Genomic DNA, 27,103 nt, shown 5'->3' on the forward strand with positions numbered 1-27,103 from the left:
GTCTGACCATTGTTTCAGGGTTCTGGAATTCAAGAGTGTGGGGGCACAAATGCCCTTCTTAAAACTCTGTGTCAGGGAGACAACTGGAACGGCGGCAATGTTTTTCCATCTGTTACTGTGGACCCGAGGATCTGATTAAGCCTCAAGGTAATGAATGCTTAATTCTTCCCTAAAGAGAACCCAGGAGTGGGTCTGCTGTGAGAGCATCGGTCAACCTCATCTAGAGTTTACATGCAGGGTTTCCCCATGGCCCAGCAGGTATAACCCAAAGGAGAAATGACGTGCAGGAAGAAAGGAGCCAGTCTAATTTAGTGTGTGCTGGTGAGGTCGCTGCCTCACAGACAAGCTGGCTGCAAGGGAAGCTTGTGAACCCAGGATGGAGGAGTCCTGCATCTGTTCACTGGCCAAATTGCAACGGGAAGGAAGGCTGTTTGTTTTCCTCCCAGAACAGGAATTCTCAGAAAGTCGATTCTCCCTCATTGACAATGCATACTAAGTGATTGAAAGGCCATTAAACCCATTAATAGGATGCTCTTTAAATAAAATAAGTCCCTAAAAGGGATCTTAGACTTGGCAAAGTCGGTAGAGCTGACAGTGTGCTGGGCCAGCCGAGGGATCATAAATACAACAGAACAAATATTGGGGGTGGGGGAGAGGCAAACAGAGGATAGGGAATCAGGAACCATGAATAGCTTGCATGAAGGACAAATGTTGCCAGACGAGCTTAATGGCTTTTATTTTATTTTTGACAGGATTTACAAAACGAGTAGATGAGGGGAAGTTTGCATCTTGATTTCAGTTAAACATTTGGCACTGCCTCCCACCAAATTTCATGCACAAAATTAATTCAAATTGTCTTGGATGGGAGCATGGTCACATGAGCTGAAAATTGGCTGGCACTCTGTGAACAGCAGGGGGAGGAGGGCGGCCCCCTGTGGCCAGCTTGGTGCTGAGGCCTCATTCTAATTCCTGTCAGGAACGGGGGCTCCTCTTCTCCAACTCTCCCCTTAATAATAATAATAATCGACAACAACATCAACTAACTCTTATTGTTCACATATGATGGTCTAGATACTTTATCTTGTTGAAAGCCTTTGTTCTTCCAGCCCCTGATGTTTCTCTCTTTACTCTCCATATTCCCTTTCAAGCAGTTCGTCAGCTGTGTGGATCCTCTCAGGGGACAGATGTGATTAGAGTGTAGAGGATGTGGAGCAGAGAGAAAGTGTTTGGGAAAAACAAGAAGAGAGAGGAGCTTCCCACCTCCACCAAGACATCAATTCTGAGAGCTGATGTGTGGGAGTGGGGAGGCCTTTGGGTCCCAGTGCTGCTGGGGGCCCCACACCTAATTTCCCAGGCAGAGCTGCTGCCTGGGTCTCCCACACCCTCTGAGAGGGAGTCTCTGGGGATAGCACAGATGCCGCCAACACCGGCCTGGCTCAGAAGACGAGAGCAGCCAGGTCCAGAGAGACTATTTGGACAAGAATGTAGACCTCTCCACAGGGACCTCCAGTGACTGACTGTGACCAGTGAGTCAGCTGCCTGCTCTCTCTTCCCTCCTGGGGGAGTGAGGACTCACAATCAGAAAAGGAGTTGAATTATAGAAGAAGTTGTATATCTGGAGGAAGAGCTCTGTGAGTCCTCGTAGAGCTGCTATAAAACAGGGAAACAAAGGCACGGAGAGTAGAGGAGCCAGATGGAAACCCAGGCAGGAGCCCACCCCTGACCCCACACTGAGTCTGCTCCCACTGAAGAATGGTGAGAACCTCCCGGTTTTAGTCCAAGCTGCTGTTTCATGCAGAGGATGAATCACTTGGAGACTGTGGTGAGTGTGAATAAATTTGGGGAAATAAATAGCTGCGCTGAGAGCTGTAGCAATATCCACGATATTGTATAATGTGCTACCGAAAATTCATTCACTCACTCACTCATTCTTTTGTTTATTCAGTGAACGTGTGTGTTGGGAACCTCTTATGTATCACACATTGGGTAGACAAGCCTGAGTCTCTGAGGCAGGCCCAGCTCTGCTCTCCCAGGGCTGGCGCCTGCTGAAGGCACACACACACACACGTACACTCATACCACACACACACACACAGAAACACACTTACACACACACACACACATATACACACGTGCACATCAGGGCTGTTCTCATTTTTCAAATGCCCTGAACATATTCCCTGATTTGATCCATCCTCAATAGAATTGAATAGCTTTTTGAAATTTACTGGATTCAAAGCTTAATATTTGATTTTTTAAAAAACCAATGAACTTGATCAACATATATTTGGTCAGTTGTGTTTTGACAAAGGCATTGAAGTAGTTCAATTGGGAAAGGTAGCTTTTTCAATAAACGATGCTGAAACAAATGGTAATTTATATGGATAAAACTGATCTTGACCTTTATCTCATATTATACATAAGTGTTAATTGAAATGGCTCAGAGACCTCCTTATAAAAGCTGGAATTATAAAATACAGAAGAAAAGAAAAGAGAATATTTGTATAATTTTCCTTTAGATAAAGTTGTCTAAAGACATTAAAAGCAATAATCATAAAAAGAGTTAAATTCGACTTGATTAAATAAGACATTTTGACTCTTTGAAAAATATCGTAAGGAATTAATAAGCCAAATATATATTCACAAAACATACATCTCACCAAAAAAAAAAAAAAAAAACACCCTTTGGATCAATATGTAAAGATTTCTTACAATTCAATAGTAATAAGAACAACCCAGTTTTTTAAATGGGCAAAAATATGTACAGAAATTTACATAATTTACATTAAAATTTATTAACTTCTTTGTAAATTTATATAAATTTACATAAAACATGCGTTAAATTTACATAATTTCACAAAAGAAAATATATAAATGGCACAAAAGAACAAGAAAAGCTGTTCAACATCTTTGGTCATGTAGAAAACGGAAATCAAAACCACAGTGGGATATTATTGTATACTGATGAGAATAGCTAAAATTGAAAAAAGACTGACAATACCAAGTGTTGGTAAGTACATGGAGCAACTAGAACTCTCATACACTGTTGTGGGAATGTAAAATGGTATGACTGCTTTGAAAAACAGTTTGGTAATTTCTTATAAATTTAATTATACCATTACTATAAATAATGTACTCAAAACTCCATTCCTAGATAATTTACCAAGAGAAATAAAATCATGTATCCCTATAAAAATTCATTCATGAGTGTCCATAGTAGCTTTATCCATAATAGTTAAAAACTAGAAAAATCCAAATGGCCATCAACTGTTGGGAGGATAAAGGAAACGATAGTATATCCATACAATGGAGTACTACTCAGCAATAACAGGAAAAGAATGAAGCATGAAACAACATGGATGAATCTCAGATGCATTATGCTGAGAGAAAGGAGCCAGGAACCAAAGACTACATAATGTGTGATTTCTTTTCTACCTAGTCATAGAAGAAGCAAAACTAATCTATAGTGACAGAGAGCAGAGTGGCAGTTTCTTAGGGCCAGGGTGGGGGATATCTGCTGGTTTCCAGGTTCCCCCTTGATTCTTGGGTGACAGTCCCTTTTGTGAAATCACCTCACTCTGGCTGATGAACTCTTGTGAGTTTTACCCAGAGAATGTCCAGGCAGTCACACTATGGTGAACCCTGTTTCTCTCTTCCCCTTTGTGACCCTGAACCCAGTTCCCTTAAGTGCTCCAAGACCTTCTCACATCTACCTGACCTTTCCCTATCTCCACGATCTCACTTTCCCCACTGCTCCCTGAGAGACTCCCACCATCTTGCTGATACAGGTCTCATTGTTTTCCTTAGCACATCTAAAATTAACTTTTTTGCCGGGGAGGTTCTTACATTTTGAGTAATCCTAGGGTTTTTTCCATTCTATATGTCATGAGAAGCTCTTGGCTTAAATATGCCACATGCTCAAGGAGTAAGTTGTTTTGCTCAATATGCCTCCATGTTTTTGTTCATATTCTCTCCTCTTCCTTCAAAGAAATGACTCTGTGAAGCTCCCTCAGGTAAATCAGAGCCCAGACTTTGATTTCGTGGACTTCAGTATTAATTGAGTGCACGTATGTGCCAAGCATTGTGCATGGTTTGGTGGGAAAGACAGATGTGAGGGGAGGACGCCATGAGTTTAGTGCCCCAGAAACAGGGAGCAGAGGAGAGAGGTGTATGCTGAAGGAGATATCATCGAGAAATTGATACCAATGTTCAGTCTCAAAGGAGATGGTGATCACAGGTGCAGGTCATGGGATGACAGAAGGTGGATGGATGGTGGTGGAAGAGGATGGAACATTCCAGGCAGGTTGGAGGGAATATTTGATTGGTTTCATTTATGAAGCCCTTTCTCTCTCTCAGCATTTCCACTATATTGCATTGAGTGTTTCACTTAATGGACATCTGGTCTCCCCTGCTCTATTTTAAATGTCTTGGAAACAAAGATGCTGCCATTTCCCTGGGATTCCGTGAAATTCCTAGAAGGAGCAGGCACTATTAAGAAGAACAGATGCTGGGTATGTGTTGGAGGAGTGAGTGAAAGGTCTGCAGTGCAGGCTTGTTTAAATGTAATGGAAGGTTTTGTCCTCTGGTGTAAAGATAACTCCACTTGTGCCCTGAAACGAAGTGTGAACAGATGATCAATAGCTTCTTGCTTTGGCCTGGGTGTGGTAACATCCAGGCCATTAATATGCTGTTGGGTCCTTTCCACGGGCATTTGTTTCTCGAAGCTGCGCTGCAGCATTTCTGAGGTCCTTGGCTTCCTCTCCGATCATTTGCACACCCTCAGGGAGGAAGGGCGCGCTCTCTCTCTGTTTATGAACAAGGTAATGTGTGTCAAATTGTCTTGGCTTAACCAGGCAATCGTGCACCTTTAAAAGGTACTGGGAAATGTTTCTCTATGGTCAGATTGGCCCATTATGCACATCTGTTCTCTTGACCAAACTCCAGCAATCTGCCCTCGCTTAGCTGCAAACTCCACAACCTGCTCCTGGCCAGCAGCCCAGGCCCTGCAGGCGTGTCAGTGCATAGCCAGCCAGCTGGATTTCTGGCTGTCCAGAGGCACTGGAGGGTGGCAGTCAGAGGAATCAAAGTTCACGGGTCCCCACAGCTTCAGGGCATCCCCAGGAAACCTACAGAGATCTTAGGAGGGACCCAGAGAAAAAGGAAGGGAAAAGGGATGAGGATGTGCCTTGAGAGAAGGAATGAGTGTTGCCTTTTTATACAGTTCATGGAGTTCTCATGGTAAGTATACTGGAGTGATTTGCCATTTCCTCCTCCAGTGGTCATGTATGGATGTGAGAGCTGGACAATAAAGAAGGCAGAGCACTGAAGAACTGATGCTTTTGAACTGTGGTGCTAGAGAAGACTCTTGAGAGTCCCTTGGACAGCAAAGAGATAAAACCAGTTAGGAAATCAACTGCGATACTCACTGGAAAGACTGATGTTGAAGCTGAAGCTCCAATTTGCTGACCACCTAATGCAAGCAGCCAACTCATTGGAAAAGACCCTGATGCTGGGAAAGATTGAGAGCAGAAGAAGAGGGTGACAGAGGATGAGATGGTTGGATGGCATCACCAATTCAATGGACATGAACTTGGGCAAACTCAAGGAGATGGTAAGGAACAGAGAGGCCTGGAGTGCTGCAGTCCATGGGGTCACAAAGGATAGGACATGACTTGGGGACTGAAAAACAAGGTGTGTACATTGCTTTGGGGCAGTCAGACTCTTGAGAGTCCCTTGGACTGCAAGGAGATCCAACTAGTCCATCCTGAAGGAGATCAGTCCTGAGTGTTCATTGGAGGGACTAATGTTGAAGCTGAAACTCCAATACGTTGACCACCTGTTGTGAAGAACTGACTCATTGGAAAAGACCCTAATGCTGGGAAAGATTGAAGGCAGGAGGAAAAGGGGACTACAGAGGATGAGATGGTTGGATGGCATCACCGACTCAGCGGACATGAGTTTGGGTAAATTCTGGGAGTTGGTGATGGACAGGGAGACCTGTCGTGCTGCAGTCTATGGGGTTGCAAAGAGTCAGACACGACTGAGCAACTGAACTGAACTGAGTGGAAACTGAAACCAATACCTGTATGGTTTTTCCTTTTAGAAGATGACCTACAAGGAAGGTAATTTGATTAAAAACCAGACACATTTTTTTACTTTCCCCAAACTCTGGCTCCCCCCCATATTATGCGTGGGTTCTGCACTCAAGTAAATCCCCATGAATAACATGCAGCCATGATGGGTGGCAGTGCAGAATTAAGCCTAGTTGCCTTCGTGGAGGATTTCATTCCAAAGACATCCAACACCCACCGACTTCTCCCCACCCCTACATCCACCCCTTTCCCAGCCACCCTCACTGCTCCCCTGGATTATCACACCTGCTCTCCTCATCTCTGCCCTGTCCCACCAAGAAATATTTCTCAACACAGGTGCCAGAATTTGCCTCTTAAAACAGGTCAGTTTGGGACTATAGCAAATATTTTATAATAACTATAAATGGAGTATAAATTTTAAAATTGGGAATAATTATATTATACATGGGGCTTCTCTGGTGGCTCAGTGGTAAAGAATCTGCCTGCCAATGCAGGAGACATGGGTTCGATCCCTGGGTCAGGAAGATCCCCTGGAGAATGAAATGGCAAACCACTCTAGTGCACTTGCCTGGGAAATCCCATGGATGGAGGAGCCTGGCAGGCTACAGACCATGGGGTTGCAAAAGAGTTGGACATGACTGAGAAACAAGTATTGTACATTTATGATTTATACAGTGCTACACATCATCTGTACTTGAGTCAATCATCCAATAGAGCAACATGGGTCATGTCTCTGCCCAAAACTCTCCAATGTCTTCTCACGTGATGCAGAAAAAGTCTAGATCCTCATACTGGCCACCAGGGCCCTTGACCCCCTCCCCTTATTGCCTCGCCGACCTTCATTCTTCCTCTGCCCATAGCTCACTTCGCTCCAGCCACACTGACCTTTCTCTGGTCCTTTTCTTGGAATGCTCAGCCCCTGGGTGTCTCTGGGCCTTTGCTCCACTGGCCCAGTGGTCACTCCCTCACCGTCTTTCTGTCTTTGCTCAGATGCTGCCTCCTCAGCCAGGCCCCCTCGTCACCCCCATTTGAGATTGCCCTTATGCCTGCCCAGCACTTCTTCCACTTCCCCGGTTTAGTTTTTCCACGGTACTTATCATCCTTGGGCATATTATAGATGCTACTGTTTTATTTTCTATCTCCAACATGGGTGTAGAGGGTTAAGTAAAACAAGGACTCTTCATTCCAGGTTGGGAACACGGGGTGGTGGGGTGGTGGTTCTGGAGAATGTTCGGTCTTTACCCCACTTGGGAGGAAGCTGTGCTTTCCTGCTGTTCCTGCCACTGTGGTGTGAATGCCCATGTGGAATCGTTGCCGCGTGGGACAGGCACCCTTGTGGGCTGGTAAGTGAGTAAGCAAGTGGCCCGAGGACCGACTACTCCAGGCACTTTAAGACACTAATTATAGCATATTAACTGGCTTTTTTCTCATTAGAAACACGGGGAAGGTGCTTAATGCCCCCACGGGCCTCTTATCTGGTTTATAAAATCTCCCCATCTGTCTCCAGCAACTGATCCTTCCAGATTCTTAACAGCTCAGTCAGAGCTTTGCCTCAACTAGGAGAGAGCTGGGGTGTGGGTAAGTTAAATTTGGGGCATCTCTGCTGTCTTTAGCAGAGTGGTTTCTGGAACTCAGTGGCTTTGACTTTTTTTTAAACTTAAACAAACTGACTCTGAAGTTAACTTCTGTTCTAATTGATTACTCTCTTATGTTTGGCTATTACATGTATTTAGAAATTAGGTGGGATTTGATTCTCCCAGAATTGAACAAATTTTCCATTTATGGTGAAGAGCAAAACCTCAGAGATGGTCGTGAGCAAAGCAAAGCGAACGTGTTTTGCCTTTTTTAGATGTGGATCCTTGGCTTATTATTCTTGTACCAATTGTAGCTAAATCAGGGCAATTGGCTTGTTTATTTTAGATAAAATTTATAGCCATTTTATGTTGTTTTCCTGTTGCCTTAGAAAGGGATGAGAAAGCCATCATTTACAGAATTCTTGCTATGTTCTAGGCTTTTTTGTGTGTATTCATTCATTTTGTTTTCATGACTTCTCTGGAGGAAAGTATTTTAGTCACTATTTCACAGATGGGAAACCAGGCTAAAAAGAGTTCTTGTTCAAGTTTACAGTTAATGGAAGAGCTGGGATTTGAACTCAGGGTGGCTGGCCATGAAGCCTTGCACACTCCTTCCTCGTCCTCCCAATTTGTACCAAACTGAACAAAGAAAGAAGCTGGAGCAACGGCTATCAAACACAGCATTTTGACTGCATGAGTGTGTCTGCATTCCATTGTGTTAGGGCCACACTCCCCTACTGCCACTCCCAGAAAGGAAGCAGTCACCTGTAATGAATTCGATTATCATTCCAATTCACCACCTTGTCCCATAAAAGGATTATACACCCATATCCTTTACGACATGACATTGTCAATGCTTCCTGGTAGGGTAGACAGAATATACACTCTTGTCACTGAGTTTAGGCTTGGCCATGCTTAGTCTATGGGATGTTTATTAGTGGATTCAGTACAGGTAGAGTCTTCAAATGTGCTTGGGTGTTTTTACTTGCCTTCTTACACTCCTGCCATCTACTGTGAGACTTGAATGAAATGCTCAAGTATGAAAATACACACATGCTCCTTTGAAGTCCAGTACAAAGATGTGAGGATATCAACCTAGAAGCACTATGATCCAAAATTATCTCAGTCATCCTTTTTTGGTAGAAGTTTATTCAGATATAATTCAATACCATATAATTTATTTATTTAAAGCATATAATTCAAAGGTTCTTCCTATATTCACAGATTTGTGCAATTAGCACAATCAACTTTAGAACATTTTCATCAGCCCCTAAAAGAAATCTTTAGCAGATACCTCCAAGTCCAACTCCTAGTCCCCTTTTCCATCCCTAGGAAGCAACCACTAATCTATTTCCTGTCACTGGGGATTTGTCTGTTCTGGACTTTTCATATAAATGGAATCAAACATTATGTGATCTTTTGTGACTGGCTTCTTTCACTTTTCATAATGTTTTCAAAGTTCATCCATGTTGTAGCATTGCTTCATTACTTTTTATTGACAAACAATATTCTGTTGTGTGGATACAACATATTTTAGTTATCTATTCATCAGTTGAGTTCTGAAGAAATTGATGATTTTGAACTGTGGTGTTGGAGAAGACTCTTGAGAATCACTTGGACTGCAAGGAAATCAAACCAGTCAATCCTAAAGGAAATCAGTCCTGAATATTCATTGGAAGGACTGATGCTGAAGCTTAAGCTCCAATACTTTGGCCATCTGATGTGAAGAACTGACTCGTTGAAAAAGACCCTGATGCTGACAAAGATTGAAGGCAGGAGGAGAAGGGGATTACAGAGGATGAGATGGCTGGATGGCATCACTGACATGAGTGGACATGAGTTTGAGCAAGCTCCAGGAGTTGGTGATGGACAGGGAAACTTACCAGGCTGCAGTCCATGGGGTTGCAAAGAGTCGGACATGACTGAACAACTGAGCTGATTCATCAGCTGATGAACTCAGTGGTACTTTTGACTACCCACAGAATACAAAGGAGGAATAAGGGTGGTGCAATATATTAATGACTTTACGGGACAGAAGGTTTTATTGGGATGTACTGGCAATGTACACACAAAAATTTCACCCACACAACAGTTCCATTTCTCATAGTATATAAAGTTGGTGTATGATTTAATATAACAGTCTCTCTGAGACTTGCTAGCATGTAATAGTGTCCCCATGTGCAATCAACTTGCAGTCATAAATGCAATGACGTTTCTATAGAACTGAGGCCAGACTCTAGACAACTAAATTCACTAAGGCAAGTACCAACCTCAGTCTGAGTTACCAAGTGGTCTTTCTGGGCCACAGTCTATGGCATTTATTTATTTATTTTAAATTCTATACAACTCATGGAGACTGAAAGTTTCTTTCCTTGAAACCCAGGTAATTAAGTCATTGTTTTCATGTAGTCCAATGTGTATGGTGGTGGTATCAAAATTCTGAGTGTTACTTCCACCTTCAGCCTGAATTCTTGGACATCTTTATTTACTGAACCACATGTTTACTGACGCCTAGGTTCAAATATATTTGTCTATATCACTCACATTACACCAAAAAGCTCTGTCATGTTGATTACAATGAGCATAGTGCAGTGACTAAGGAGTCCTGGAGTCCCATCCGACTAGAAATGTGACATGTCGGATTAGAGCAAATTTTTCTGGAGCAGTGACTGCGACCCTAAAGATGGAGTGTCACTATCTCAGGAGTTTGCACTTTGAAAGCAGAGCAGTATTTTGTCCCATTGTTTTGATTTATTTCATTTTCAATATTTAATTTAGATCAAAAGTCAATTATTAGTAATGGAGGGGAAGAGGATTTTATCTTATCAAAGTGTTCAGGAACTTGCAATTAGTAGATAAATAAGTCTTGGAGATCTAATCCACAGCATAGTGATTATAGACAACAATACTGTGTTACAAACTTCAAAGTTGCCCAGAGACTAGATCTTAATTGTTCTTATCACACAAAAAGGAAATAATAATTATGTGATATAATGGGGATGTTGGCTAATACTACACTGGTAGTCATACTGCAATACAGAAATGCATCCAATCAATGTTGTTATACACCTTAAACTTAATGTTAAATGACAATTATATCTCAATTAAACAAAGAAAGTCTTGAATGACAAAAATAAAAGTGGTCAGGGGAACATGGGTTTAGAAAGTTTAAAAAGTACTACATAATAACAAAAATGTTGTGTGTGCCTCCAGGACCAGACAGGAAAAACCAGTCAGATATATTGGGAGGGACGCCCTCCCAATGGAAATGGGCCACATTCTCTCATTATAAGTTGATAACATTAGACATGAATAATCTAAAGGTGGGTAAAACATACTTAGTATGAAATACACTCCTAAATAACTCTTTGATGAAAGAGAAAATTGAAAAGTAAATGATGACGTAGCTAATCAATAGGGAAAGTAGAACACTTCCTATGGATCTATGGGACAGACTGAAAGCTGTACTCAGAGGGGAAAGTACAGCCGATGCTTTTCTCAGGGGTTAAGAAAGTTTTTCTGTAATGAGCTGGGGCTTGGTGGGCCGATGGGCCATATGGTCTCTGTTACAGAGTTATGTTTTTTTTTTTTTTTTTCTGATAATGCTTTAATAATGTAAAAACAATTCTTAGCTGCCAAGTTGTACAATAACAAGCTGTGGGTCCAATTTGGCTCACGTGCAATAGGTTGCTGACCCCTGCTTTTATTATTAAGGAGGATTCCTCCCCCCTAAAACTTCAGTACTAATCTTAAGAGGTAAAAATGACAACAGCAACAAATGAAACTATGAAGAGAAATTAATAAAGACAAAAGTTGAAATAAATGGCATAGGAAACAAAAAGGAAATAATAGAAAGAATTGATAAATCCAAAAGCTGGGTGTCAAGACCAATAAAATAGAAAAAACTCTTGGAAGTTTGACTAAGAATAAAAGGGAGCATCAAAAATGTACAAGATTAGCAATGAAAAAGGGCAGTATAATTACATCGGCAGGGATCTCTTTTTTAAATCAAAGAGAATACTGCGTGCAAGAAATGGCAATGAATTTGGAAATCTAAAATAAACAATTTCCTAGCACACACTATCCGGGTTTCCCACTGGTGGCTCAGTGGTAAAGAATTCACCTGCCAGTACAGGAGATGTGGATTTGATCTCTGGGTCAGGAAGATTCCCTGGAGAAGGAAATGGCAACCCACTCCAGTACTCTTGCCTGGGAAATCCCATAGACAGAGGATCCTGGCAGGCTATAGTCTATGGGGTCTCAAAAGAGTCGGACACAATTTAATGACTCAACAACAACAAAGCACAGACTATCAAAATTCATCCAAGAAGAAATGAAAACTTGAGTAGACCAAATGCCATAAAAGAAAGATGATTAAAGGTTTATCACTGAAAAATACACCAGAGTCAGATGGGTTCATAGATTTGCATACTCTTTGATAAACAAATAATTCTACTAGTTTAAAAGAAAATCATCCTGGCAATAGAAAAGATGGAAAATTCTGTAAATTCCTCTCCTTTAAAAGTAGGGAGCTAAAAAATTCTAGAACAGGAGGAGCACCTAAATTTTATATTGAATGCAAACTCAAATCAATCGGTATTATCTGCTTGGAGAATCTCTGCAAGAGATTGTGAGACACAGTCGAGATCCAGTAGAGAAAAATTGGGATTTGATTTGCCATTTGACTAAGTCTGGAATATAAAGTCAAATGGATCTTATGAGATATTTTCCACTGATATAACCAGGACTATTCTATGATGTCTAATGGGTTTCTGATCAATTTATTTGAGAAAACTTACACGTTCAGTAAAATTTATATTCCTCTAATGACTATTCAGCAGACATATGAAAAATCATCATCCAGATTAAACTTTCAGACCCAAATCTAACTGCACGAAGCCCCACTGCTCTGGATGTAGCAAATATATCAGAAGAAACCTACAAGCTCATGGGATGCTTTCCAGTTGGAGGACCATCATGGGAAAAGCATCTTCCCATCTTTGGTGATTTGTGGCTGAAAGGAAATCTTCCCATGTCGTTGACTGAAAGCAACCTCAGGGCTCTCTTTTCCTAATTCACCAAGCGCAAAAGTAAATAGAAGATATCTCTTCCACTCACAAGGTGCAGCTTCTGCTAGGGGCTGCGGTGGCCAGCCCGGCCTGGGCTTCCGTAGTCTATCGTAGCGCCCCCTGCAGGTAGACGAGGAAAAAAGGCCAGACTCGGTAGAGAGGAAGACCGGAAATGCCAGGGCAACGAGTACATCTTCATCACTGTAAAACAGGGAATTGTAGTTTTACTCTCTGTCTTTATGATGAAGTAAGATAAAATGGAAACGAAAAGAGAAAGAAATGATTGCTTAGGAAACAGCCTCAAACCTAGAACGTGTTTTTTTAAGCATCTCTGTGAAAACATAACCCTGGGTGTCGGTTAAATCAGCAAGCATGTCAGTTGGCACTTCTGGTTACAGACCATTTTACGGCCATACATCATTCATAGCTGTAAAAGCTATTTGCCCTCTGTCACCCAGCCAATCAGGATCCAGCCAAGAGAAAGCAGAGCAGGAGCCTGGCAGTTTTCTCCGGGCTTCTCTGAATTTCCACAACCTGGTTCAGCAGAATGTCACAGAAAATTAACTCTCCTCGGTTATTAAGAACCCCTTCCCTTCTCCCTCCCCACTAAAGAGCAATATATGATTTCAGGCTAATATTTACCCCATCAGAAGCAACACCTTGTGACGTACAGGGCAAATTGTACACTAGGCACTGCACACAAATCCAGTGAAATCCCTGCTGTTCTGAACTAGTCACATGAAAGGACAGGGATGGGGCGCTGCTCACCCATGCCTCAGCGATTCACTTCTAATGCTCATTTTGAGTAGATTTGAAATTGCTGTCAGTGTCTAAGCCACCCAGCGACTAACCTTGATCTGCCCTTGCTTCACTCCCAAGAGTTCGCAGGTTCTCACCTGCGAGAGGAGGAGACTGATCTCCTCCCTGTTATTTTGTTATTGATGCTGAGGAGCCTGCCTGATGATGACCTCAAGTCTTGCAAACCATGCAATTTTGGGTTCTTTCCAAATGCTTTTGCATGGTATCAGATGGTATTTTGCCTGAAATGCCTCCCCAAATCTAGGGTCTTCCCTTTATATTTATTATGGCTTAAGAGTGCTCAACAGTAAAGAATCCACCTGCCAATGCAGGAGACACAGGTTCAATGCTTGGGTCAAGAAGATCCCCTGGAGAAGGAAATGGCAACCCACTCCAGTATTCTTGCCTGAGAATTACATGGACAGAGGAGCCTGGAGGGCTACAGTCCATAGGGTCACAAAGAGTCAGACATGACTTAGCGACTAAACAACGGCAACTCTTAGCACACACCTTCATTTATGAATAAGGCTCACTGCCGTTGTCATAACCCTAGTGGGCACTAGAACAGCCCCATCTGGTCACCCCACTCCATCTCTGCTTGGGCATTTCAAGTGTCTTTGGCCTCTCCAGTCGTAACAGGCTAGGATCAATTTTCCAGTGGCAGCTTGGAAATAATAGTGCGAAATGTATATTAACACAGAAATATATTGTGAAACTGTCCTTAAACAAACAAATGAGCCACTTTAAAATATTACTGCTATAAATGACCATGACACTAGCACAGCACATATAATAAAAAATAACTGCTGAAGAGAAGCTGCTGAATTACTATAGTAATAAACCAGATGTGATTATTATCATTTAACACGGTCATTGAATACCATGAATCCCTGAAGCCATTAAAATATTTATGATTAAACATTTGCTATTCCTTATAACAGAACATATAGTTGGGTACTAAAAAACTGTTAAAGTATTATTTCAGCTAATATATGCCAGTTCTATAATAGAGGTCAACCAACATTGCCTGAATCCTTTAAAAGAGGGATGAACAGCTGCCTCTCCATAGCTGGACATATTTCAGGATGTTTATGCTAGTATTATATACTCTCCTGGTACTGGGAAGGGTGTATCAACTACACACTACTAAGGTAAAAATATGTTCCTATTCTGTATGTTCATGAACAGATGTGGGCCTTGGGGCTGTTCTGGTCATTCTTCTAGGAAAAAAATGCATGTAGCAGATGCTTTCAAAGGCCTGCTCATATTGCCTTTTCCCTTGGTACTTGTCTTGAGCATCCTTCAGCAAGCCTGTCTCTACCATAAGGGCTTTATCCCACCAGCAGGAGCCTGAAGTCCCAGGGCATTAAAGCTCCTGGAAGCAGCCCTCAGTTGTTGTGGATGGAAGTTGGAGAGAAAATCAGTTTAGTTCAGTTCAGTCACTCAATCATGTCCAACTCTTAGTGACCCCATGGACTGCAGCAAACCAGGCCTCCCTGTCCATCACCAACTTCTGGAGTTTACTCAAATTCTTGTCCATTGAGTTGGTGATGCCATCCAACCATCTCATCCTCTGTCGTCCCCTTCTCCTCCTGCCTTCTATCTTTCCCAGTACCAGGGTTTTTTTTCAAATGAATCAGTTCTTTGCATCAGGTGGCCAAAGTATTGGAGTTTCAGCTTCAGCATCAGTCCTTCCAATGAATATTCAGGGCTGATTTCTTTTAGGATGGACTGGTTGGATCTCCTTTCAGTTCAAGGGATTCTCAAGAGTCTTCTCCAACACCAGAGATAGATTTCAAAAGAAAGGTATGTCCATAAAATTTGGCCAAGATATTTATTTACTCTTGAACTGTGGTGTTGGAGAGTAAATATCTTGGCCAAATTTTATGGACATACCTGTTTTGAAATCTATCCCTTGGCCATGGTCTTGATACCCTCATCTCTTCCCTGATAATTGTTTTCTCTTCAAACTTGAAGTTCAGTTAAATATTAGGTGGGATTGATTTGTTGTACTGAACAGAAGTATTTCTAGAGACAGATTTAATAAGAGACACCTCTGCACTGTAAGGTCAGTCTTCCAAGATCCTTGCTTCTCATCTCTCTCCCTGTTTCTCGGCAGTTCCAGTTACATCAGCAGATGAGGGTTGTTGCCAGGAAGGGGAGCTCATCCATCCACAGAGCATCCTCGTGAAAGCTCAGGAGTGTCGGGCTCCATGCAGGAAAGAAGAGATAAATGAGAATTCTTCAGCACTCTGGCTTGGAACTTACCTGGATATTTTAATGATTCATGCTACCAGAATTGATTGCTTTTTAAAAATGAATACCAACAGTAATCACCTTTCCCTATATCTTTAGAGGCAAACATTTGCCAAGAAATAAGATGCCTGAGTTGTTGAACCCTGCTAGGGTACAATGTGTTGAAAAATAAAGAAGCAGGAATTTTAGAGAGAGACCTAGATTTGAGTCCCAGATCTGTTACTGACCTGGTGTATATGTATAAAGCACACGTTATATAACTCTTTAAAGCCTCCTAACTTGTCAGAGGCTCAATCTTCTTATATGTGAGGTGACCATTGCAATTGTATAAATTGATATAATATATATATATGCACCATATTAGTGATATGCATTTAATAAATAAATTTATTAGATGATGAATGAAAGGTGAGTTTACCCACACTATCGTGGTGACAGTTTAATTCTTGGCATATCACCTATTGGGAATCCATTTGGATCCCAGCAAATATCTCTCTAGTTTCCCATCATATGATTTTGGCAGTGTTCTACATCTCTGTCATGTGGGTTCACTAGTTGCCCTTATACTCCTAAGTTATAGTTGTAGGTCCATCCTGTTCTCGCTGTGATTTCATATTTGTAGGTTTAATAATCTGGACTGTGGTCTGACGTATGTACTGGAAAACTCACAAAGCCTCACAGTGGAATAAAAAACATTTTCAAAGACGACTCCTGGCTCAGTCAACCCTAATGAGCTATTAGGTCATTAGAGACTCTTTGCCATCAATTAATCATTAGATCAGAAACCATGCATTGATGACAGTGGGGGAATTCATCTTAAAGGTATAGTATCACTAGCATGCAAAGGAGCCTTTTCTGGTATCTCTGAAAATCTGAAAAGTAGATCCATGTGGTCTTTTCAACTTGTCAGTTACTCCAAAATCTGACATGAGGGCTCATCCAGTATAGCAGTTTAAATTTTCAGGTTACCTTGCTTTGGAAAGAATTTCCAATGAAAGGAGAATCAAGGGATTGTTATAGTTTATACGTAGACATATAGCCCAGGTTGGAGAAGGAAATGGCAACTCACTCCAGTGTTCTTGCCTGGAGAGTTCCATGGATGGAGAAGCCTGGCAGGCTACAACCCATGGGGTCACAGAGAGTTGGACACGACAGTGTGACTAAACACCACCATAGCCCAGGTGGGGTAAAACAGGCTAAAATGTCCTTGTTCACATGATGTAAAAGTATCACTGCCTTGCCCGTGGTTTCTGTGGCTTTTTAGGGGCTTGTGTTCTTGGGGGCCTCTTCCTTCAATACGTTGTTAACTGCTGACCTCTGGATCTTGCTTGGATCCCAAGGCTGCTCCATCTTCTCTGCCCTGTGGTCACCAATACACCCTCAATTTCCTTGAGAGCTTCCATAACTACACATACAATACAATATAAAGAGACCTACAGGAAAGAAAAGAGAGAGACCTATGGTGACAATTCTGTGTATTTGTGTGCTTACATGTAGCAAGCTCACTTAGCAATCCAGCTTGGCAGACTACTAACTGTTAACTAAAAATTGAATACTGGACATCATTTTTGGTAATATTGCCTCTATCATAACCACATAAAGGTAACCTCTTTGCAGCTCTCCTCCTAAACATCAACTGCCTTGTCCCTCCCCCTCAAAATACCCATCCCCTCTCTCTGCTTCTTAGGCTGCTCCCAGCACATAAAATTACTAAGCAGAGCATTTCACTAATGTTACTTCTATGTCACTAAGCAGAACAATTGTCTTGGGCCCCATCTAAAGGCACCAAAATGACCACCAATTATTTGCAAAAATGAAGACTGTTCTCTCTCCTAAGATAAGTTCTGTTTCAACTAACAGATGATTTATCTGCAGATATATGTGACATTGATGTAAGTAATCAAAGATCATGCTCATTAATGCTTGATTATTTTTTTTTTATTATTTTCAGGAATTGTGTTGGAGAGCTTCATTACCCACCACTGCATCCACCAAGACATTGTACTTCATGGAATGAAACATGGTCTCCTAAGGGCAATTTTGTTGGATGGTAGGTGAAGTCAAAGTTTGTGGGAATTTCATTTCTGAAGTTATCATGAGCAAATACAATACAATTCCCAATGGATAAACACTCATTTAAAAATGCTTCCTGGCTCTCTTTAAATGAAAGTAAATGTTATTACCTTTCATAAACTGATAAGAATGCTTTGGGGGAGCATTCTTCTGCTGAAAATGTCTAAGGCTCAATGGGGAGAATGAGTCCTCTTTATCAGTGGGTAGAACCAAGCTGTCAGATCCTTTCTGCCCTACAGAAGCTGATGTTTGATAAAGACTCAATTGCTGGTGGCTTTTACGTGAGAGAGCCTATTAATTTTATTTCACTATCTCCAAATTTACTTTAATGTTCTACAGACAACATTATTGTTTAGTTCTTTCTATTAAAAAAAGAACTATGTAGTTCTCCAATGTTAATTTCTTTGGTAATCCTGGGGTGGTACTTAGTAATAATGACAATAATCACTTTCCAATTTTGTCTTTTTAGCACAGATTTCGCTTGGTGTTGGGAGCAATGCAAGGGACCATTGTACCTTAACTCATTTATTCTCATAGCGCCCCCATGAGGCAGGTATTATGCATGCATGCTAAGTCACTTCAGTCGTGACCAACCAACCCTTTGTGACTCTGTGGACTGTAGACCACCAGGCTTCTCTGTCCATGGGATTCTCCAGGCAAGAATACTGGAGTGGGTTGCCATTTCCTCCTCCAGGGGGTCTTCCCAACCCAGGGATCGAACTTGAGGCTCCTGCAGCTCCTGTGTCACAGGCTGATTCTTTACTTCTGAGATAGATCACTTTTTCCCAGAAGGCTTTCCTGGAATCCCTTGTTATTCTGCCTGACACATTTCATGGTAAATATTTACCCATCTGTTGGCCTCACTAGATCAGTGCAGTCAGGAACCATGCCTGTTTTGTTACCTGTTATCCACTGTACCTAACTTAGCACCTGGCATAGGGTAGGTCCTTAAGTTTTTGTTGACTGACTGGCTGAATCAGTGAATCAGTGTGGAGAGGAATAACTCACTCAAGCCCACTGGGTAAGAAGTGGAACCGAGACCCAAACCCATGGCTCTAAACTCTCAAGTCCAAGCTCTTAAATGTCATATAGCAGTTTCTTCCATCCCATGCCTAGTGCCCAAACAAAAACAGTATGTCAATTAGAGCTATAACATGGTAATTAAAACTCCATGCCAGAGCATCCTTTATCACTGGGGAAATGTTGAGTTCCTTCAAGGGCTCTGTCTAAAGAGCTGTGTACTTCGCATGGTGTGAAGTGTTGAAGGGAAAAAGAGATAGAGCCTGTCCTCAAGAAGATGGCAATGTCATGCACTGGGGTGTTGCCACCCTGAGGAGTGTAAAGAGCACCCCCCACCCCTGATGTTCCCAGAAGCACCCCAGGCCTAGCCTCCTCCTAACTGTGGTCAAAGCTCTGAAGAAATCCATCTAATACTCCAAAGTCTGGCCTTGAGAAAATCTTAATTTTCCAAATACAAAGGGTGGGGTGGGGTGAGATGATGCAGAATTGAGAGTGGTGGGGAGTGTGCAGAAACTGTTTTCTTAAATGAAAAGCCAAAATAAAATAAATAAATGAAAACATAAATCACAGTGTCTTCTCTGGGCTCCTGGCTGGAGGAAAACAAATTAGAAAGGGCTTGAATGAAAGGAGTATTGAAGAAGCTTGACTTGAATTAAGTGGTTATATATTTTAAAAGCACTTTGTTGAGTCCTGTAAAAATAGCAAATAAAAAGGTAGTAATATCCCTTGGCTCTTGGAGGCAAACACCAGTATAAAGTAGATTTCAGTCGGGGGGATTTAAGAGAATAAACTTCAGGAGAAGGTAAAAGAAAAGCACTGGGCTTAGAAACACTTTCATTTCTCCCTTAATAATTAATGATGAGGTGCTCTCTTTTCAAACAGACATCATGTGTCTTTCTAACACCATTCACTTTCCTCTTAAAATGGTCCCAAATAAAATTTAAGGACATAAGTTGAAATTTTTTTCTTTTGACAGGCAACCTAAAAGAGTGATTTCAGAGCTATCGAATATATATAATTTAGAGTCCTTTTTACAATCCCTTTATACATAGTTTGAGAAAAATTTCACAATGAAAATTGTCACAAGCATCTACCCCAGTTGTCAACAGCCAATTGCAACTCCTTTTTGACCAGTTGTATTGTTATCAATTTAAAAATAAACCTTAACTGGAGAACTTAAAGATTTTTTACAAATATAGAGGCTTGAGCAATGAGTCTTACAAAAATGGCAGTGGAAGAAAATAACATGAGGAAAGTTACCAGGAAAGAGCTCAACGAACTTTCTCCTTGTTAAGAAATGTTTAAATCCTTTTGTTTGTAAATGGCAGGTGGGTTGTACAATTCCAATGTAATTTCAGAAAGCCATCTTCTGAATGTAATAAACATGTCTGCAATAATAGGATTCAGAAAATAGCAAAATGCATTCCAGACGCCCTTTGAATGTGCATACAGAACAGAGAATTTAGCTATAATTGGCTGTAATACAGTTATGGACAGCAAATGACACGCTGTGGATTTGGGTGATGGTGCAGCTCTGATTAGGGATGGTGCATTTCAGCTGAATATCAGAAATAAAATAGTGAGTGTATGGTGACACAGCAGCTTTTCGGCTTCCTTCCCTCCTTCCCTCCTTCTCCCATTCCTTCCTTCCCTGCCTTCTTCCGTTCCTCTCTTTTTAGTTCCTCATTTTATTCCCTTCTATTTAACTGAAGTATCGTAACTTCGACTAGAAAACTTATTGTTATCGACTAACCAACTGTCGGGCAGGACTCCATTGTTTTCAGAGACTAACAATTGTATGGAAAAGGGGGAAGTAAGAGCCCATGGAGAACTGACTTTTGGAGAACTAGATGTAATTTGAATCAAGAATTATAATAGGAAATAAACCATTACAATAAACAAGGAAACATGTACACAATTACTTTCATGGTGTAATTTTATTCACTCTAGTTGAGAAAATAAAGAGATAATACTGACCGTAGCACCTGGGTATTTAATGCAAACTGTAAAATCTATTATATTAAACAAAGTCAAAAGCGATGTGAAAGATCTTGAATCTATTCAAGGCATGCACCTCATTACAGACTTAGCAAATTAAAACACAAATAGGATTAGAAAAGAATAATGTAACAATCTCCCACTACAGTCCCTAGAGCATTAAGTCATAAATTGGGTTTGCATTAAATTGTGCCTGCAGTATTGAATTCAGGGAAAGAGCTGTGGGCTGGAGATAAACCATGCTGGGCTTCTCACCAACTTTGGCAAAGCTATGTGTTTTCTGAGACGTGTAGTAAATTTGTTAGAATATAGCAGGTCCACACAAAAAAATGAGCACTTCATATCTTAATTAAAAAAATGTCAGTGTCATGCCATATGTGGCCTGCAGAGATATAAATGCAGACAAAAATCCACATATGAAATGGAACTGCAGTATCCATGGGTGTATATAGAGGGCTGTTCCAGTAGATGCATTGCCTAATACAGACAAATTGTTTCTTTTTTCTTTTTCTTTAAAAACTCTCAACACAAGAGTTTTTGATGCATTTGTTTTGTTTTTATTTGTTTGGTTTTGCAAAATAAGAAACAAAAGGAGAGAGCAAAACCATCCTTTTTTAGAGAGCACATGGGCTTTTAGATCATTCCGAGGAATGTTTTTTTCATCCTATATGAAGATGAGACCTTAACTATTCTGGCTCTTCCATAGAAAATTACACATGACTTCATTTTTAAAGGCAAGTATGTGTACTTAACTCAGTTTTCCAACTGATTCACATTGAAAAACCACTGTCCATATCCTTTCCATTCCGGCTTACTCTAGTTTGTTTCCTAACCCCTGGGACAAGGAGGCTAAATCTGGGAAAAAGGAAATGCTTCTAATTATTTGTTGGAGAAGGAAATGGTAACCTACTCCAGTGCTCTTGCTTGGAAAATCCCACGGATGGAGAAGCTCGGTGGGATACAGTCCATGGGGTCACAAAGAGTCAGACACGACTGAACTACTTCATTTTCTTTCTTTCTAATTATTTGTATGTTGCCCTTATGTTAATACCAGCTAACTCTTTGCAAATGGACAGGTCAAGGGCAGAAAGTAGGCTGGTGGTCCTTTTTCCTCAGGGCTCTGTCCAAGGGCAGGACTCTATTTTCTCTGACTTCCTAAGGCTGTTAAGAGAATTAACAAAAACTGAGTAAAATGTATAAAAATGTTAGCTTTCTTGTCCCTACTCCATCACTGAGTTTAAGTCACAGAAGCAACCTATGCAAGGCCACCGGCCTTCACTGGTCCCCCCAGCGGAAGGGTGACCTTCTGGCTCGATGATATGTGCGGGAACTTCTCAGTTCTGCGGTGAAATTGATCCAGACCTCCCTGAGCAGCAAGTCCCCGGGCCTCTTCCTCGCCTGCCACTCTTTCCTTCCTCCCTGCTGGTTCCCATCCTCTCCCATCCAGCCCTCGCAGCTGTCCTTGCCTCCCAGCGAAGGGCTTCTGCAACCCACTCAGTAGCAGTCTGTTTAAACCAGCATTGTCTATTTTTAAGAGCTATTTTGAAAGTCTAAACGGCTCCCATTTTGGCTTTAGTAAGACAAATATGGGCTAAAACACGCAATGCCCCTTAACTATGATGGATACCCTGGACCTGCTAGAGTTTCCCAGAGCCACAGTGTGGCTGGTCCTGGTGGCAATTTTTTTGCCATGTTATTTATGTGGTGGTTTTACTTCTAATTACGGCTTATGATGGCTGTTAGTGCTGAGCAATAAGAGAGCAAACTGCATTGTGCTATTTAACTCCAGCCTATAAAACGGGTGATAAAGCCAAGGGCTTAAAACCAAAACAAAACCTTCCAAAAATGTAACTTTCTGTGACAAGCTCACATTTGTGGCTGCCATTCTGAGGCTGGAAACTTTCACTGAAGAAGTGCTTGGAGGCAGGTGACTCCTGAGGCCTGGGAACCTCAAATTTCAGCTCCAGCTTCGTTCTTAGTCATCCTTTATTGTAGATAAAACAACCCTGGACCTCGGATGTAATTAACACATGCCAGGTTTAATCAGGACCAGGGTACTTGTTGTTTGGAAACTAATGAAAGCAAATAGATGTTACTTAACACCGTACATAATGAAAGGTCTTTTGTGGTTCTCAATTTTGATTACTATTTTTTGATGCTGAGAAGAATGCCACTTGGTGTGTGTATAAACAAAGAAGATAAATGGCTGGGATGAGAATGAGTTGTCCGTAATCTGATTAAAGCGATAGAGCTGGCTCCTAGGAGAACCGCACTGGGGTTTAATGATTGGTTTGTTGTTCTTAATATGTCTCATGTTCACTCTTAAAGAAATCAAGAAAAATGTTAAGAGGTTACTGATATTTCATTCTGGTGTTGGGCTGTCAGAGCTTCTGACAGGAAAAGAGCATTCTGTGACTGGAACCCAATGTCCAGCCATGTACGTTAATTTGCCCAAATGCTATTAGGAGGCATTTAAAACTGAAATCTGCCCCTTTCACCCACTCTGCTGGCAGAGCCATCACAGACAAGGCAAGAACAGGCTTGTATTTGTTGAAGTTGTGATGTGCGTAAACATCTGAGAAATGCTACTCATCTTCTGTTTGTTAGTTCCTTTTCCTTCTTGACAAAACTCTTCTATTTCTTGAAGATGTCTGCTAGTGTTTGGATAATAAGCACATTATTTAAAAACTCAGGAATACTCTAGCCTGTTGGGATATTAGGGGGAAACTCACATACATTCTTGAGCTCTGCAGGGGCTCATGATGGTTGAATGGAATATTTGCTCTTCTGCTCCTGCCTTTCAGTGAGTTCTGTGGTCCTGTGAGTGAGTGAGTACACACACGTGTGTATGTGTGTACGTTCATGCACACCATTACTCATAACTGAGTGGTCCTGCAAATTTAAGTTGGTCTAACAACTTGAACAATAGAGAGGGAGCTGACTTTGTGAATTGTGTGTTACTTCCAGAATACAATCAACATAAGTTCTCAGGTATATGATAGACTTCAGGATGACCTCAGTAATGCTCGACTCTTTGAACACGACTCAGTGACCGAACAACAACAACAGTGATGGTCAGCCAGTGAGATCTTGGCTGCCGTTAGAACTCCACACTGAGTAATTGGGTTCCAGATGGACTATTCCAAATGGACTAGGATTATTCTGCTTATTTTAAACCAGTAGTCCGAATGACTTTGCGTCCTCTAGTATCATTTCATCAATTACATATTTGAGCACCCACTATGCTAGTGTCTCATTTTACAGATGAGAAAACTGAGGTTCGGAGAGTTTAAGTAACTTCCAAGTGGTTTAGTCAGTAGCTTAGTCTCAATTCTGAACAAAATCTGATTCTCCAGTTCACCTTCTTTCTACCACTCTATCAATAGACCAGTAGTTAAACCTCCATGTTTTGAGAAATAGTAAATGTCTCTATCTGATCTCTCTTCTTGATAAGGCCCACGAATCTGACAGAAACTGGTGACTGGCCCTCTCCCATGTGAGGGCTGGGGCTTGGCCTGCTGGCTCCGCACATCTAGGCAGGCGGGGTGTGATTTCCACATACTTCTCAGTTACCTGGTGTGTAGCCCTCTTCTTTCCTTCACAGAATCCCATTGCCTTCAGTCACTTCCCAACAGACTGAGGTTGAATTCCGCAGGAACACAGGAAGGACATGAGATGGAGATGACCTGAGAGAGAGCCAGTCCTTTTCATGTCTTTGCCAAGCCGCCTTCTTCTCCTGCCAGCCCATTCTAGAGCCATGCGGTCGTGCACTGGAACCCCCACTCAAGAGTAGGGCGAGGAAGTGAAGGATGATGAGAAGCAAAACCATGGCTGTGCTATTTATTATGCCTCTGACTTCAAAAAAATGATGGAGAAGGAGATTGGAACTAAACTGGCATTTCTCTTAGAAAATGCTGGCAGCCATTTTAGTGGCAGTTTTGGGGCATCTGAATGTATTAGCTAAAGGCTATCTGGCAGGGTCAGGGTGGGCAAGCCGCTTCACCTCTCTGGGCCTCAGTTTCCTCCTCTTCACCAGGCGCACATGGGGCCAGGTGATCCCTGTGAGTTCCTGGGAAAGCAGCGAGGTGTAGGGCAGGTCTGCTTCTCTGAAGTCAGCTGATGCTCTGAATCTTAGCTCTGTCACTCAGTCCTGGCATAAGTTGTGCAACCCAGGGTCAGTTATTCAACTTCTCTGAAGCTCAGTTTCTACCTCTGTGAAATGGGGAAAAGAGTCCCCCTCAAATTGTCATTAAAGCATGCATGCTCCGTTGTGTCTGACTCTTTGCAACCCTATGTACTGTAGCCTGCCAGGATCCTCTGTCCATGAAATTTTCCAGGCAGAATATTGGGGTGAGTTGCCATTTCCTACTCTAGCGGATCTTCCTGACCCAGGGATGGAACCCATGTCTCTTGTGTCTCCTGTGTTGGCAGGTGGGTTCTTTACCACTAGCACCACCTAAGATGCTCAAAGGGTCATTAAGAGGTTTAGTATGGTTAATGCATGCACAGCTTCTGGAGAAGGCCTTTCCCTAGGACTGGAAGGAAGAACAGGTGAGTAGGATTATTTGAAGGCTAGTGAGGGAGAGTAACTGGTCTCTGACGATGTACAGGCTAGGAGGGGCTGGGGGTGGGACATGGGGCTCTAGGTGACCCTTCCCAAGGGAGGAGAAAATGAAGTAACTGTTAGTAGCAGGGCAGAAAACAAGGTACCTGGATGCCAAGCTTCACCAGGAACGTTGCCTTAGGGGGGAAAAAAACAAATCCTGAAACACTCTTGCCTCCCTGCCTACTGCTTTTCATTTCTTAACTCTTTATTTTTAATGAAGACAGGAAGGTTTACAATTTTGACAGTTCCATTTATTTCTACCATTTTCATCTAAAACAGTACAATGAACAATTACTCCACCTGGGTTTTAACTGCAGTTGGATGACTGTCAGTATTAAATAAACATGTTCTGTGTACTCCGTGTTGTCTCTTCTGTTCCCTAATTGTCCATCTGTCTGTACTTTTCTTTATCACCAGTCATCAAACTAGTCCTCTCTCCTTCTTTCTCATTCTCATCCTTCATCTTCACAGGGGGTCACAGGAAAATACAGGAGAGGACAGAGTTGAACTATAGGTGCTGAACCATGTACATGAAGCAACCCAGAGAGCAAATCTTTCCCAGAAGGGCACAAGGAGGATCCCAGTGAAGGAGAGAGATGCCTTCCATTCGTGGGCTCACTGTCCAATGCCTCCAGGCCACTGGTGGGCACCCTAGGCAGGGAAGCTGACCTGTCCCTATCGGTGCTCAGCGGAGACTAGAGGATCATGCACCTGAGCAAGAGAAATGAGATGACTCCCGGGCCCCCATCCTCTCTGGGTTCCTCCTTAGGTGTCACTCACCCAGGGGAGCTGGGACTTGATGACACCAATAAAGCAACAGGAGCTTTCTTTGCATAATCATGATCAAATATTTATATTTGTTTAAAATTTGCTTCTATTGGATTTTTTGTAATTCATATCTATTTCTAAAATAAATCTGAATCTCTTTTATAAGTAAACATGGTTAAAAAAATAAAAAAGAACAAAAAAGGAAGAAAGTGGGACTGAAATTACTGAAAAGGAGCAGAGGCACTAGATGTTCCCAGACATCTGAGATGAGATCATCAGAACCGTTAGGCATGGCTCTGAGCTAAGGCAAAAGAAAATCTGGGGTGACATTATTTCATTTCATCTGACAAAATAAATGGGGGGTCACATCTTTTTTTTTTTTTTGCTGAGTCATTGCTTCCTGGAACAACTCAAGGAGGAATTTATTACCTGGTTTCTTGTATAAGTGAATGTTGGATGACCAGCTACACAGAGCCTACAAATAGAACCTCACGTAAAGACAAAAAAAAGTGACATGGACCACTACCCCTTTCTGAAAGGATGACAGAGGCAGATCCAATATTTGGTCACTACATTTTATTTTATTTTAATTAATTTATTTATTTTAATGGAGGCTAATTAATTTACAATATTGTGGTGGTTTTTGCCATATATTGACATGAATCAGCCACGGGTGTGCATGTGTTCCACATCCTGAACCCCCTTCCCATCCCTCCCCATCCCATCTCTCTGGGTTGTCCCAGTGCACCAGCTTTGAGTGCCCTGTTTCATGCATCAAACTTGGACTGGTGATCTATTTCACATATGGTAATATACATGTTTCAATGCTATTCTCTCAAATCATCCCAC

The 27,103-nt window shown here is 41.7% G+C and overlaps 1 long non-coding RNA gene across 1 annotated transcript; it reads left to right on the forward strand.

Annotated features, from left to right (window-relative positions):
* The first annotated feature begins 50 nt into the window (after window positions 1-50).
* Window positions 51-19,343, forward strand: LOC110129381 (uncharacterized). Its single transcript, XR_002311477.2, has 4 exons — window positions 51-147; window positions 1,152-1,822; window positions 17,741-17,839; window positions 18,337-19,343. It is a non-coding gene; the product is annotated as an uncharacterized lncRNA (long non-coding RNA).
* The last annotated feature ends 7,760 nt before the right edge of the window (window positions 19,344-27,103 follow it).

The sequence above is a fragment of the Odocoileus virginianus genome, chromosome 1, assembly GCF_023699985.2.
Source record: "Odocoileus virginianus isolate 20LAN1187 ecotype Illinois chromosome 1, Ovbor_1.2, whole genome shotgun sequence".
In the NCBI taxonomy this organism is placed as follows: domain Eukaryota; kingdom Metazoa; phylum Chordata; class Mammalia; order Artiodactyla; family Cervidae; genus Odocoileus; species Odocoileus virginianus.